Source organism: Melospiza melodia, chromosome 10, assembly GCF_035770615.1.
Source record: "Melospiza melodia melodia isolate bMelMel2 chromosome 10, bMelMel2.pri, whole genome shotgun sequence".
NCBI lineage: Eukaryota > Metazoa > Chordata > Aves > Passeriformes > Passerellidae > Melospiza > Melospiza melodia.
The window spans coordinates 30,719,621-30,733,787 of record NC_086203.1 but is presented as its reverse complement, the minus strand read 5'-3'; the positions used below and the strand labels follow the sequence as shown (position 1 = coordinate 30,733,787).

General features: G+C 56.4%; 1 long non-coding RNA gene across 1 annotated transcript; it reads left to right on the top strand.

Moving 5' to 3' along the window:
* On the top strand, positions 1-10,859 carry LOC134422695 (uncharacterized). The gene is made up of 3 exons (XR_010028867.1): positions 1-132; positions 4,743-4,865; positions 9,855-10,859. It is a non-coding gene; the product is annotated as an uncharacterized LOC134422695 (long non-coding RNA).
* Positions 10,860-14,167: the final 3,308 nt, after the last annotated feature.

The window sequence follows — 14,167 nt, the reverse complement described above, 5'->3', positions numbered from 1 at the left end:
ATTTTTGGAGTGATACCTGAGGAAACAAACAGCCCTTGTCCCGCGAGCAGAATGAAAATCAGCTGGAGGCTTTAAGGAAGAGGCCATAGAGCCGGGGTGCGCCCCTCACCTCCAGGGTGCCCTGGCTCACAGGTGCGTGCAGGGCTGAGCTCTGCAGCCTCTCCCTGCCCGCGGGCGCAGTCCGGGGCTGGGCGAGCTCCCGGAGCCTTTCCGAGCCCGGGGCTCAGCGCTGGGCTCCGCTCTGTCCGTGCCGGCGCCGCTCCGGGCGCAGGACAGCGCTGATGTCCCGGGCACCCTGAGCCCCGCCGGGCCTGTGGCGGCCGCTGCGGGGCCTGCAGGGCTCTGCCGCCCACACCGGGGGTCAGTGTTGCTCCACGGCGGCGCAGCAGGGACGGGACAGCGGGCAGGGACAGCGAGCCCAGCCTGGGCCGGGTGGCGGCACCGGGCACTGCCGTGTGCTCCCTGCGGGCACTGCCCGGCGTACCGGGCACCGCTGGCTGGAAGGGCGCTGGCCCGAGCCGGGACGGCCCCTGTGCCCCTGGCACGGCCGGGGGACCGTGAGGGTGGGCTGGGCAGGGGTGAGAGCAGGGCGCTGTCCTGCAGTGGCTCTGTCCTGCTCGGGCAGGGCACTGTGCTGCTGTGGCACTCTCTGGCGGTGGCAGCAGCTGCCCAGCTGGGAGGTGCCAGGTGAGGAGGCCAGTGCCACGGCACACCTGTCAGTGCCATGAACCCTCTCTCCTGCACGCTCCACATGTGTGCCCAGCTCCCAACTCCCGTGCCCTGGGCCGCTGCTCCTGCAGACAGATGTTTTGGGAAGGAATTGGCTGTGGCATCTGGCCGTGCCTCTCCCTGCTCAGGAAGTCACCGAGCCCTCGAGTGCCTGGGGAGCTGCCCTGAGCAAAGGGGGGAGCCCTGGCACCAGCTCCCAGCTCCTTGGGGTGGTGATGGGCACCTCACTGCAGTTCTCATTTTCTGGCTTTTTCCTCCTTGTGTGCCAGGTAAAATAGTCAGAGGTCTCTTCTTCCTGTTGCTTTTCCCCTCTGTAATTTGAGGGCAACTCTTCCCACAGCCTTATCCAGAAGCAGTGCTGGATAATCTTTCCTCTTTCAAAGGAAATTCCTTTTTCGACATTAGCAGAACATTTGTTTGTATGACAGTTCCCATTTAGTTTTTGACAAGCTCGGTAGCTGGTCAATTTAGTTTACCTTTTAAGTGAAATAATTAATAAAGGGGAAAATTGCTTTATTTTGCCAGCCCTACAGAGACATTTCCCTTTGTGAAACGTCCCTTATTTATGACTCCTTTAATGGTTGCGCAGCACAATTTTATGGCTTTGGATTGTGTCCCGTTAGGAGCAGGATTTTGTCACTGAATTTAGATGCAGGAAGTGTGTGTGTGCATAATGCAAGATATCCCAGATCCCCGGCAGCTCCTGCTGTGGGAGTGTCACATCTGTGTCGCATCTGTGTCCCAGTCCTGGTGCAGGAGGTGCTGGGGGCAGCCTGAATGCTCCCGTTCCTGCAGCTCAGGTTCCAGCCTGAGTGTTCCTGAGTGCTCCTGTTCCTGCAGCTCGGGTTCCAGCCTGTGTACTCCTGTTCCTGCAGCTAGAGCTCCTGCCACTCAGCTCCTGCTCCTCCAGTTCGGGTTCCCTGCTCTGGAAACGAGCTCTGGGCAGCTGCAGGTGCTGGCTTCTTCCCCCTACTCTCATCTCCACCTCCCCCTGCTCTCTCCTGTTCCCGGCTGCTGCTCCGGGTCCTGCAGGGACGTGGGACAGGAGCAGAACTTTCCTTGGGATGGTGGGAATGGGGCAGAGCTGGGCAGGGCTGGGTTTAGCTGGACAGAGCTGGGTTTACCTGGGCAAGGGTGCCCAGGCCGGGCAGGACAGAGCTGGGTTTAGCCGGGCAGGGGTGCCCAGGCCAGACTGGACAGGGTTGGACAGAGCTGTGTGTAGCTGGGCAGAGCTCCCCGGGCAGGGGTGCCCAGGCCGGGCAGAACGGAGCTGGGTTTAGCTGGACAGAGCTGGGTTTAGCCGGGCAGGGGTGCCCAGGCCAGACTGGGCAGGGTTGGACAGAGCTGGGTTTATCCGGGCAGAGCTCCCCGGGCAGGGGTGCCCAGGCCGCGCAGGGCAGGGCTGGGTTTAGCTGGACAGAACCGGGTTTGGCTGGGCCGAGCTCCCTGGGCAGGGGTGCCCAGGACGGAGCTGGGTTTAGCTGGACAGAGCTGGGTTTAGCTGGGCAGAGCTCCCCAGGCAGGGGTGCCCAGGCCGGACCCTCGGGATGACGCAGCCGCAGCCCCGGGGCCGCTCCCCAGCGCTCGAGGTGTCACGGCCAGCGCAGCCGGCAGAATTATTACCGCCCTCTGCTTTATCCAAACAATGATCTTTAAGGCAGGAAAAAAAAGAGAAGAGACCGTTCTAAACCCGCTTTGTTTATGCGGCTCCATTAAGTTTGGAATAACAGAGATGGTATCGCGTAACCGAGGCAGTCACTCTAAAGCATGAATCCGCTGGGGCTAATGATGGCTTGAAGAGCCTCAATGAATCAGTGGCTAACTGCTGCTCACCCCGGGCTGCCCCGCTGCCCTGGGGATGCTCTGCATCCTCCAGAGCCCGGGCATCCACCCCTGCAGCGGGCACTGCGCTCCTGCAGGGCAGCGAGGCTGTCTGTCCTGCGCCAGGTGTGCACGGACATTCCTTGACCAACCCCGCATTTAGAGTTAGGTTCGAGGCTGCCATGAGTCCCTTGTTTCCCCCGTAAATGCGCTGCATCCCTCTCGGCAGGGCCGGGGATGACGGACGGGCGGTGAATGAGCCATCGCTGCCTCCCGGAGCTACGCACACGCGCACACACGCACACACGCACACACACACACATACACATACACACACACACATACACACACATGCACTCACATACACACACACATACACACACACACATGCACACACCGAGGGAATCGCCGCAGACCCGCAGAGCTCCGGGCCGTGCAGGGCTCCAGTCCCGTGTGGAATGCCGTGTTCGTGCCCCCAGAGGGGCAGCACCGGGCTGGCCGGGCTGGTGTCACCCGCTGCAGGGACAGGCAGCTCCAGCTGGGTGCCCTGCTCGGGCAGCAGTCCAGGTCAGTGCTTTTTATTCCTGCTTTTCCTGGAAGGCTCAGGAGCTCAGCTGGGCTCCCTGGGGGCAGCTGGGAGGGATTTACTGCCCTGGGTCAGTAATCTGCCTTTGCTGCCCTGGGCCAGTGATTTGCCTTTGGGTCCATGATTTGCCTTTGCTGCCCTGGGTCAGTAATTTTGCCTTTACTGCCCTGGTCAGTGATTTTGCCTTTGGGTCTGTGATTTGCCTTTGGGTCTGTGATTTGCCTTTACTGCCCTGGTCAGTGATTTTTCCCCTCAGCAGGGCCTTGGAGGGGCAGCTTTATTCCCCAGTCTGGTGGTGGGCTCAGAGCTAGGGGATGGTTCATGGCCAGGCAGGAGCTCAGGGTGGAGCTGCAGCAGCTGAGCCCCTGCCCAGTTCCATTCCCAGTACCAGGCTGAGGTGCCCAGGGTCCTTTTCCAGGGTTTCAGGGACAGCTCTGGGTGTGGTTTTGCACAGGCATTTCCATTTGGGAGCTGCAGGGCTGGAGATCACAGACACAGAAGGGGCATCACAGAGTAGAAGAATCCTGTGAGATTCAGCAAAAAGCCATTTCTGTCCCGCTGGAAGTGCTTCCCAAGCACTTCCCATTGCCACAAACACCTTCAATGGCCCTGTGTGAAGGCCTTTTCTGGCCAAAACACATCTCAGCCATCCCGAGGGACTGGGAAGGGTCCAGCCATGCCCACCACACTGCTGGGGCACTGGGGGTGCAGGGCCTGGGCTGAGCAGCTCTGCCAGAGGAGACCTGCAGCTCCCCTGGGGCCACCAGGCACAGGCAGCCCTGCAGGTGAGGGAGCAGAGTGGCTCCTGTGCCTTTGGAGAGGGAACACAGCTCCTCTCCTGCCTTTGGAAAGGGAGCACAGCACCTCTGGGGCCACCAGGCACAGCCAGCCCTGCAGGTGAGGGAGCAGAGTGGCTCCTGGGCCTTTGGAGAGGGAACACAGCTCCCCTCCCACTGCCAGCAGTCAGCAGGAGGCTCTGGATGCCCCTGGAGATCTCATTTTGGGACTGTTTGTGCAAGAGTCATCTGTTACAGGGCTATTAGGAAGCTAATGGGGGAGTGCACATAAATTAGGCGGGATTGGCCATTGTCCTTGGGAATTAGGGAGCATTTGGACATGGCATTGGGAACTCAGGCGTTGGGAAAGGGCCTGGAGGCAGTTCCAGAGGGTTTGAAAAGCCTTTTGGATTGAGCAGCAGGAGAAGCAGCTGCTGGGGAAGGAGCCAGAGGATCCTGTGGGGCACAGAGTCGGCAGAGCAGGGTGTGACCCAGGCTGCCAGCTGGAGCAGCAGCAGCCTCTCCCGTGGGTGCTGGGTTTGGCTGGGCTGGGTTAGCTTTCCTCCCAGAAGCGTGCTGGGGTCTGGATTGGGATAGAGCGCACTCTGAGCTGTCCTGCACCATGGCAGCACCAACCTCTCCCTGCAGCCTGAGCCTGTTTGGGGCACTTCTACAGGCTCTGCAGAGGAAGGACATCTTTGGGACTTGCATTTACTGTGAGCATTGCCCAGGTCTTGTTGCAATGTGCTGGGAGGAGGCGCAATAAATAAATAAATGTGTTTGTGCCAGACGAGCAGGGTCTCTCTGAGTGCTTGGTTTGTCTCTTGCAGGTGTTCCCCATCACTGTATTTTGGAACCTGAGATGCCCCTGGTGTCACAGAGCACCTCCCCCTGCACCCTGCAGCAGGTGAGGGCTGTCCTGCTGCCCACCCTGGGGGGATTTGGGAGCTCAGGTAAGCACAGTAAGATGTTGAGAACAGTCTCAGATTAAATTTTTTGTTTAGACTTTAGATCCTTGGCAAATGAAAAAGAAATTCTAATTATCAAAGAAATCTCAATTACCAAGTGAAATACCAGCAAAATTATATTTTAGAAATGGATTGAAAGATTAAGGTGAGTGGGGTTATTATTGTTCCTTTTGCATTTCAGAGCCCAGCAGACATTATTTATTAGCACTATTTTTACCATAGTAGTTAATTTTGAATAAACATTAGGATTCTACTCCATCTGATCCTCAGTGGAGTGTTGCAATCCCTGTTGCTGCTGCTGTTATAAATGTGATTGCAGATGCAAGAGCTCAGCTAGAACATACTGTCTCACACACAGGAAAGAGAAGGTTGCACAGGAAAAATGCCAGCAAACCAAAGACCAAAACAAGCTCTGAGATGGTTTGATTTTCCGTGTGCTCTGTCAAAACCAATTCTTTGGCCAATTTCTGGCTTCCCCTTAACTGCAGGCCCTGCCATCCATGCTCTTGGTGCTGAGGGCAGTGAGTAGCCTCCGCAGCCCCGAGGGGATCCCGTGCTCTCCATCCCTGAGGGGATCCCGCGCTGTCCCTGCTCTCCCTGCCCCTCCTGGCTCCCTGGGTTCCTGCCAGTCCCAATCCCAGTCCCAGTCTCAGCTGCCTCACCCCTGGGCTTTCATCTCCTGATTAACAGTCAGCAGCTTTTGGGGATGGCTTTCTCCTTGTTTTTTGACAAACCTTTGGCTTCCAAGCCTTGAGAGTCCAGGGCACGACAGAGGTGGGGCAGGTTTTCTCAAACAGCAAAAGGTGCCCCTGCAAAGCCCTCCATATATTCACACAGAAATGCATGAACTTGTGTGTGTGTGCTCACAGACAGGCCTGAAGTGGCCTCTGGGGCTGGGTCCAGCTTGGAGCTCAACCTTCAAACCTTTTCCTTGTTGGAAGGGTGCAAGTGGCAGCCCCTGAGCCCCTGCACCTGGGCATGAGACACTCGGGGACACCTGGGCATGGACCCTGAGGGACACCTGGGCATGGAACCCCTCAGGGACCCTGACCCCAGGTGGGGCTCAGAGCTGGAATTGTTGGGAAGGGAGAGCACAGAGGGAGCTGGGAGAGGCTGCAGGGGTCAGGCAGGGAGGGGAGAGGGAAGATAAAGGATGAGGGATAAGGGAGGGATGGTCACTGGGGGCAGTGCTGTGGGCACAGGGGCAGCAGCAGAGGCCAGGCTGAATCCCAGGGCCCCATCCTGCCCCACAGCGCCCAGGCCAGCAGGGAATGTGGCTCACAGCCACCCCACAGGCAGGGGCTGCACCTGAGGGTCCCTGTGCCATTTGAGATGCCCACACAGCACTGCCAGGGCAGAGAGGAAAAATGGGGAGACCTTCCCCCAAGCCACCAACAGTGAGGGCTGAAACAGTTTGGACAAGCTGTCAAAGCTCTCCAAACAGCCTAAATAATCACCAGGCCAGATTCCTGCCGGCCCCAGCAGATGCTAGAGGCTGTTCTGAAACAAATACAAACCCAGTTTGCTCTCCCAGAGTCATTCTCAAAGCACGAGATAAACTGCATCCTCTACAGTGCTGCTGCCAGAGCTGAGCAGTGACCCCTGAAACACCCCTGGCCCTGCTGGGCTGGCCTGGGCTGTCACCTCCCTGGGACACCCACAGCCCTGTGTCACCTCCCTGGGGCACCCAGAGCTGTGTGTCACCTCCCTGGGGCACCCACAGCCCTGTGTCACCTCCCTCGCCCTGTGTCACCTCCCTGTGCTGCCCCTGGGGCGGGAGCCCAGTCATTCCTGGCAGGTTTTAATAGAACCCGCTATATTTAGCTGAAAAATAAATACATTCTTGGCTTGCTCAGCTCTTGTGCTGGCTGATGAATGGGCAGGAGCTCGTTCACAGGAAGCTGTGCCACGCCTGGGGCTGGGCAGGGCAGGGAGCCCTGTCTGTGCTCGGGTGGGCACTGCAGAGCCCTGGGCACTGCCGGCACTGGCAGCTGCTCTCTCTCTGCTCTCTCTGTGTGTTATCAGTGTGCGTGGCACTGAGGAGAGCAGCCTGGGGTCTGTGAGGGCACGGGGACCCTGCCTGGCCTGGCCTGGGCAGTCACAGGGGCTCCTGGGGCAGCACCTGAGCGTGGCCATTCTCTGACATGGGGTGCTCTTGGCAATTCTCTGAATTCCCCTTGTGCCAGGAATGCCCACAGCCTGCTCCTGAGCACTCCCACCGTGTGCCAGGGGTGCAGCTGGGGCACAGCTGTGGCTGTGGTTAAACTGGTGTCATTGCAGAGCCTGAGGAGCCGCTGGTGAGGCCCCAGCTGTGCCCCAAGGAGCAAATTCTGCTGGGAGAGCCCAAATCTTCCCTCACCACCTCCCTGGGCCTGGGTCTTGCGGGGGGGGGGGGGCGGTTTATAAACCAAGTTCAATCTTCTGATGCTGAATTCAATTTCATCCAGTAACTCTGAAAGCCTGGCAGTGCCCGGGCTGCCAGCTCAGCCTCCCGCTCGGTGCCAGGGCAGTGCAGCACCACAGGGGGAGTGGGCACGCTCCCAGTGGGTTTGGCTGGGCTGCCTCTGTGCAGCTCCTCCTTGCCAGGGTGTGAGCACGCCAGGACACCCCAAGCACCCCAGAACACCCCAGACAGCTCCTCTGTGCCAGCAGGGATGTAGGAGCACTTGCCCTGGGCCCACAGCTCCTGCCCCAGCCTTGGCGTTTCCCCCTCTGCAGCACAGCCCAGCTCCTTCCGTTGGCTTCAAGCCCCTTTAAAATCACATTACTGCCCAAACAGGCTCATTGCTCTATGCTGGAAAGCCAAAGCCGTGCTGAAGGAGCTCCCCAAACCAGTCAGTTCCCAGGACAGCAGTTCTCATAACTGACGTGTCCCTCTCAGCACTGGGGTCCCTCCCACGCTGGCCCTGTGGCCTTTGGGGAGGAAGGAGCTCTGCCCTGGGCTGGTTTCCCTCATCCACCCCCCAGCTCCTGCAGGGATTGCTGCAGCCCTGGGACTCAGGCTCTGGGCTCTCAGCATGGAAATACCATCCCTGTGCTCCGCGCTTGCTGGCCATCAGTGCAGCTCCCATTTTAGGACATATTTTCCCCAAATTGCTGCCTTATTTGGCCTTTCCCCCCGTGGTTCTGGTGACATCACCCAGCAGGCAGTCGGTCCTGGGGCCACCACCCCGAGGGACCCTGTGGGGAGCTGTGGGCAGGGTGGGCTGGGGTCCCTCCCAGGGGATGGCAGGGCTGGGGCTGGAGGGGGCTCTGACCCTTCTCTTGAGGGGACAGCTGCTCTGGGTGGCACAGGGCAGGGGACAGCACCCTGCCTGCTGCCAGCTACTGGGGTATGAGGGTCACCCACGGAGCCTGGCCCTCGTGTCTGTCTGTCCCTGCTGTCTGTCCCTCGGGTCTGTCCCTTGTGTCTGTCCTTCGTGTCTGTCCCTCGTGTCTGTGACAGTGACACTGCTCTGTGTCCTGGCTGACAGCGACAGGAACAGGAGCTCTCCCTCCCCCTGGAACTGCCCCAGAGCCCTGAGCCCTGCCCTGAGCCCTGCCCTGCCACCAGCACGGCTCTGCCCCTGCCCACGCTCCCATCCCAGGAGAAATGGAGAACCAGCCCCTGGCCCAATAAACCCCCTTGATTTCCCTGCTCAGGAACCCTCACCTTGCCACGTCAGAAATTCCCAGCCCAGCTCATCTCCTTCTGGTGGAATCCTGCCATAAAAATCTTCTGCGCCAGGAGCCAATTGGAAATAAAAAGACGTATTTTGAAAAATCAGCTGAAGGGGATATTTCCTGACTGCATAAATGCAAACAAAACAAAACTGGCATATTAATGGTTCTTCAGAGATAACCCGATTTATTTTGCTACATTTAAGAATGAATCTGAGGCATTCTTTTATCAGAAGTGCTGCTGCCAGCTTGTGCTGGTATTTCTGGGGACAGAATGGCTGAGCAATGCTGAGCTTTGGATGTCCATTGGCTGGACCAGGACAGGGCCTTCTGTCTACCCTTCATTTTCCAGGGTAAGCTGCTCTGAGAACCAATTCATAATGAGAACCAATTCAGAATGTTATATGTTATTTTTATTTTTAATTTTCTATACTGTTTATGTGGAAAACCATAACGAAAATCTCTCTCTGAGGCAGGATTCACGAAGCAGCAGCAGGAATTGTGCTCAGCCCTTTGGTAACTCCATGGGGACTGGAGTTCCCTTGACTTCTTGCATCTATTTTTGACATGGAACCGCTCAGATGGTGAAGACATCAGCTGGCCACGCTCGTCCTGCACTACAGAAAATGAGGAAATGGCTCTTCCATGTGGGAGGGGAAGGAGAAAAGGCCCTACAGTGACTGCAGAGGTACCTGTGGTGCATGGCACCCCCCAAGGGTGATGATCAGCATTGGCTCCAATCACTTTATCATTCTGTACTTGTTAATAAACCCCCTGCCCTCACAGGCAGTCTGATACAGGTGAATCCAATTGGTCCTTGAATCCAAACCCATCCCCAGTGGCCAATTAAGAAATCACCCTTAAACAAATCTCCATAACACATTGCACATGTGCACAACAACAGGGGCAGCAAGTGCAGATAAGAATTGTTTCTCATCCTTTTCTCTGAGCTCCTCCCAGCCTGCCCTAGCTCAGGGAAAGCTGTGTGTTCTCTCTGTGGCCAGAGAGCTGCTGCCACAGGTACAAGAGTTGCTTAGGCACTAAGAACACATGAAATAAATTGCATTTTGGGATTAAGGAGGAAAATCTAGGGAGGCTCTGAGACAAATCTGAGACCATGTGAGAGTTGCAGTGAATTGAAGTGTCTCAGATGTGGTTTCTTTAACCATTTGGAATTTGTTTTCCCAGAACTGGGATCTCTTTTGGAGAGCTGTGACTGGGGCTCACACACACCACTAAACCAGCTGGGGTTCCCCACCCAGCTGCACTGAATGCCAGGAAATGTGGATTGCTGTCAGCCTTGCATTTCCACAGGGCTTGGCTGCGTGGTCTCCTCCTTCCAGCTCCTTCCCAGTGAACAAACACGGGATCCTGAGGGGCCCCAGGACACGGAATGCCGAGGGTGCAGCGCTGCAGCTGTTACTGCTGAGCCAGATGTTCCACAGAGCTCAGAGCATTCCTCTGCACCCTCTGGAAAGGCTCAGAGGTGGACACTGGACACTGGACACTGGCTCTGCACAGGACCCAGCCAGCTGAACGAGCCACGGGCCAGTGAGTAAAGGTCTCTTTTATGAACCAAGGCCATTCATGCTTTGCCAAGGCCTTCCCTTGAGATGCCTGAATAAATTCCCTGGATTGACAGGGCCTGCAGAGCAGCCCTGTGAGTGAGAGGGACTCTGCTCTGCTCCTTCCTCCTGGTGTGCAGCTCTGAATTCGCTCGGGCGAAAAGGTCATTTTTCAAATCCAAGGAAAATAATTTTTCTTTTCTGGTGACTTTACAGGCACTGAACATATTCTGGAAATCTCCAAATCTCCAAGTGGCCTTTAATTAGCTAATCTTGATAAAGTGACTGTGCCTAATGCTGGGGGGCTTCCCAAAGTCCCTGGGCTCTGGGATGGACCTTCCTGCGGTGGGGAGAGCACAGGGCTGTGACAGCAGCTCTGGTGGCGAAGAGAGGGGGGGATCCTGGAGCCACAGCCTGGTGCTGGCTGGAAAGGACCCTGGAGCTCCCTTGGTGTGGGGTTACAGCCCCTTTTTGAGGGGAAAGAGCCCGAGAGCTCTCTCTGTGCTTCCCGCAGCCCCTGCACACAGCCTGTGCACAAACTGAAATGAGCCTTTTGTTCTCTGCCTGGAATTGCCCAGCCCTTCCTGCAGCCGAGGGGCTGCTGTGGGACAGACACTGCCCTGGGCCCGGGGTCCCTCTCATGGGGCTGTTCCAGGCCTTGTGGTGCCAAACCACAGCCTGGTGAGAGCTGACAGCAAGGGGACAGGACCCAGATCTGGGACAGGACCTGAACCTGGGGGACAGGACCCAAATTGAGGGGACAGGACCCAAACCTTGGATGGGACCTGAATCAAGAGGACAGGACCCAAACCTGGGGGACAGCATGGTCCCTGCCCTGTGACTCAGGGCGTGCTGCCCATGGGGACAGGGCAGGGGCCACTGGTGCTCTGGGGCTGTGAGAAAAGCCCCCCTTCTGCCCAGACTGGCAGCCAGGCTCAGGCTCCTCTCTTTGGCCACACAGGGGAGTCCAGCCCGATTTCCCACTGCCAGGACTGGCAAACCATGGCCCCAGCTTTGCCAGCCTTTGCTCAGTGTGCTGACAGGAGCAATGGCAGGCTGACCTGCAGAGGGGCACAGCTGGATGGGGACAGCTGGATAAGAACAGCTGGATAAGAACAGCTGGATAGGAACAGCCTTCCTTCCCCCTGCCAGCCAGGGCTACTGAGGGCCAGCAGAGCCCCAGGAATATTCAGAGCACAGCTCAGCCTCAGGCTCCTTCTCTATTTCTGAGACAGAAAACACCAGTGCTTGCAGAGCCACTCTTGCAATACTGTGCCTGACCAGCCTGATTGTTTTTCTCCTCAGCCCTCCCTGGCCCTGTGCTGTGGGCAGTGCTCAGGCACTCCTGGTGCAGGTATTCAGATATTCAGATGTCCCAGTGTGTTTTGTTTGGATCCCAGGGCTGGTGTCAGCCCAGAGCCCGTGGGAGCAGACCCAAGGCAGTGCCTCCAGGCTGGGGAGGGCTGGGCACAGCCAGGGCCCAGCTCTGCAGCTGTAGGTTAGCACTGAGCTGAGCAGCGCTGGCTGTATTTTAACACTGTCCAAATATTAACTCTGCCCAGAGGATGTGGAGGTGTTTCCTTGACATGGCAGCATCCGGAGCAGGAGCTGCCAGACACAGACAGCATCTGCTCACAGCTCCTTGGAGCAGCCCTGGCTCCGAGAGAGAGAACAGACAGGGGCACAGAAAGGGCACGAGCAGAGAAAAGAGAAAGCAGGCAGCACAGAAAAGGCAGGAGCAGAGAAAGGGCAGGAGCAGCAAAAAGGCAGCAAAGGCAAGGCAGCACAGCCCTGGGCCAGGGGAATTCACAGGACAGGCTCCTGCTGCCACCCCTGGGCCAGGCACTGACGCAGGGCACTGTGGGCTGGCCCTGCACCAATCCTTCTCTGGAGCCACGTTAAACACAGTTCCCGTTGTTCCTGGTTTGCTCCAGGTGATGTCACATTTTTTGATAATGTTTTTTGAAATCAGGCAACAATCTACAAAACCCTCACTGTGGAGAGGGTGATTTTTTGGTGATTTGGCTGAAGAAAGGGAGTTGAAAAATAAACTCAAGCTCAAATTAGGTTTATATAAACATAACCTCACTTTTTACAGAAGAACACCCAGCCACAGGGGCTTTCTTTAGCTCTGCCCTGAAGCAGCAGCTGCTGCAGGTCTCAGGAAGTTTCCACTGAAATGCACCCTCTCTTCGTGAATAGCTGCTTTTTCACCTCTGCATTTTTCTCTCTGGGGCTTTTAAGCAAGTTTTATTGTAGTGTTTACACAGCCAACTCACTCTGCCTTGGTTTATGTTTTTCTCGCCCACAGCCACTGAATTTTGAGGTTTATTAGTTACAGGTATCTGAAATCACATTTTTTTTAGAATTGACTGCCTAATAAAGCCCCTTAAAAGTTTCTGTTTAAGGCGATTGTCCTCCACCCCAGGATCAGGTTCTTACTGAGTTTTACCCAGGATCAACAACTTCTTTATGGCTGTTTGTTACACCCAGGCAGGTAACAGGGATCCCTTCCATTCCAATCAATCAGGTCTGCCTCATTCATTGGGGAGGTACCCAGGCAAAGAGCTGCCTTTGGACACAAGCTGTGCAGGAGAAGGCTGATGGTTCTCTGGCCTGCAATGGTGCAGAGCAGAGCCCGAGCAGCACCAGGGCAGCCCCAGCCCGGGCTCTGCAGGGGCAGAGCCACTGCAGCTTTCCCCTCACACAGGGAGTTTCTGCGCAGTTCCAGAAGCATTTAACTCAGAGGTTCAAATCTCTCAAACCATCTCCCACGACTAACTACGCTCTCTTAATCAACCTCATCATAGCCCTCTCCTATGCCCTCCCAATCTTAATTGCAGTAGCCTTCCTCACGCTAGGAGAGCGCAAAATTTCTTCAAAAAAAGGGGGACCACAGATGAGACAGCACTGCAAATATTTGCAGATTCAGAGCAGTTAACTCTGAAAAACTTCAGCTTGCAAAACATTTGCTGAAATGTGGCTTCTGCCCAGGCAGTGGTTATTTCTCTGTAGGGAGGCTCTGCCCTCCCTCTCTCCCACCCCTGCTCATGGCTGGGTTGGCACTGGGGGAGCAGGTGAAGGGGTTTTGTATCCAAAATACTTTATTTAAAGTTTTAGGAACATTCAAATGTACTGTCAGTTGTACTTAGAACAACTACACAGAATGCTTGAGTTTAAACTGGAGCTGGACGCTCACACAGGAGGCACAAATTCCCTGTGCCATCCCAGGGCAGGACGGGCTCTGTCCTCTGCAGCTCCCAGATTAAAATGCTGTCCTTGTTAAATGCTGTTCTTGCCCAGGCCATCCCAGGGCAGGACAGGCTCTGTCCTCTGCAGCTCCCAAATTAAAATGCTGTCCTTGCTGGGGAGGATCAGTCCATGGCCATCCTGAATTTCATCTCCAGTATCAGCACTGGAGGGTCCCATATGTTCCGAGCTGCTTGATGCATTAATTTCACGCTTTTGCTCCCGACACTGGAGAGGCACAGGATTTTGTTAAGCTGTTTAATTGCAGTAAATTTCTTTAGCAGACAGTATTTTATGAGCTGCAGAAATACCTGCAGGGCTTGAGCAGGTGCCAGCAGTCCCAAAGCCTGAAGGCAGTAAGTGTGTGCTGGAGCAGGGACTTCACAAATTACAATTTCTACATCACAAAATCACAGCTCAGAACATGCTGCACGGGGCTGCCACCACCACGCCTTGTCCACCGCCCCTCTGCAGCTCTCACGGAGCCCTGTGGGTCTGGAAGGCTCTACAAGGTCTCTATGGAGTCTTTCACTGTGCATAAAGTGAACTTGGCCCCCTCCTGTCAGAGACACCCAGGGCTGTCCCCAAAGCCCTGCTCTGCTCCCAAAGCCCTGCTCTGCCCGTGCCTCTGCTCTGACATTTGCCCAGGCTCCCACCTGCATTCCTCTGCAGCCTGGCACCACCGCTTCTCCGTGCCACCCCCTGAGGCTGGCTGGCTTTTAGCCCTGCCTGGCCTGGAGGGGATCCCCTTTTCCCCCAGAGCTCCCCAAGCAGGGAACAGGGCAGGGTTACCCCCCAAACTAGAGTTCTGCT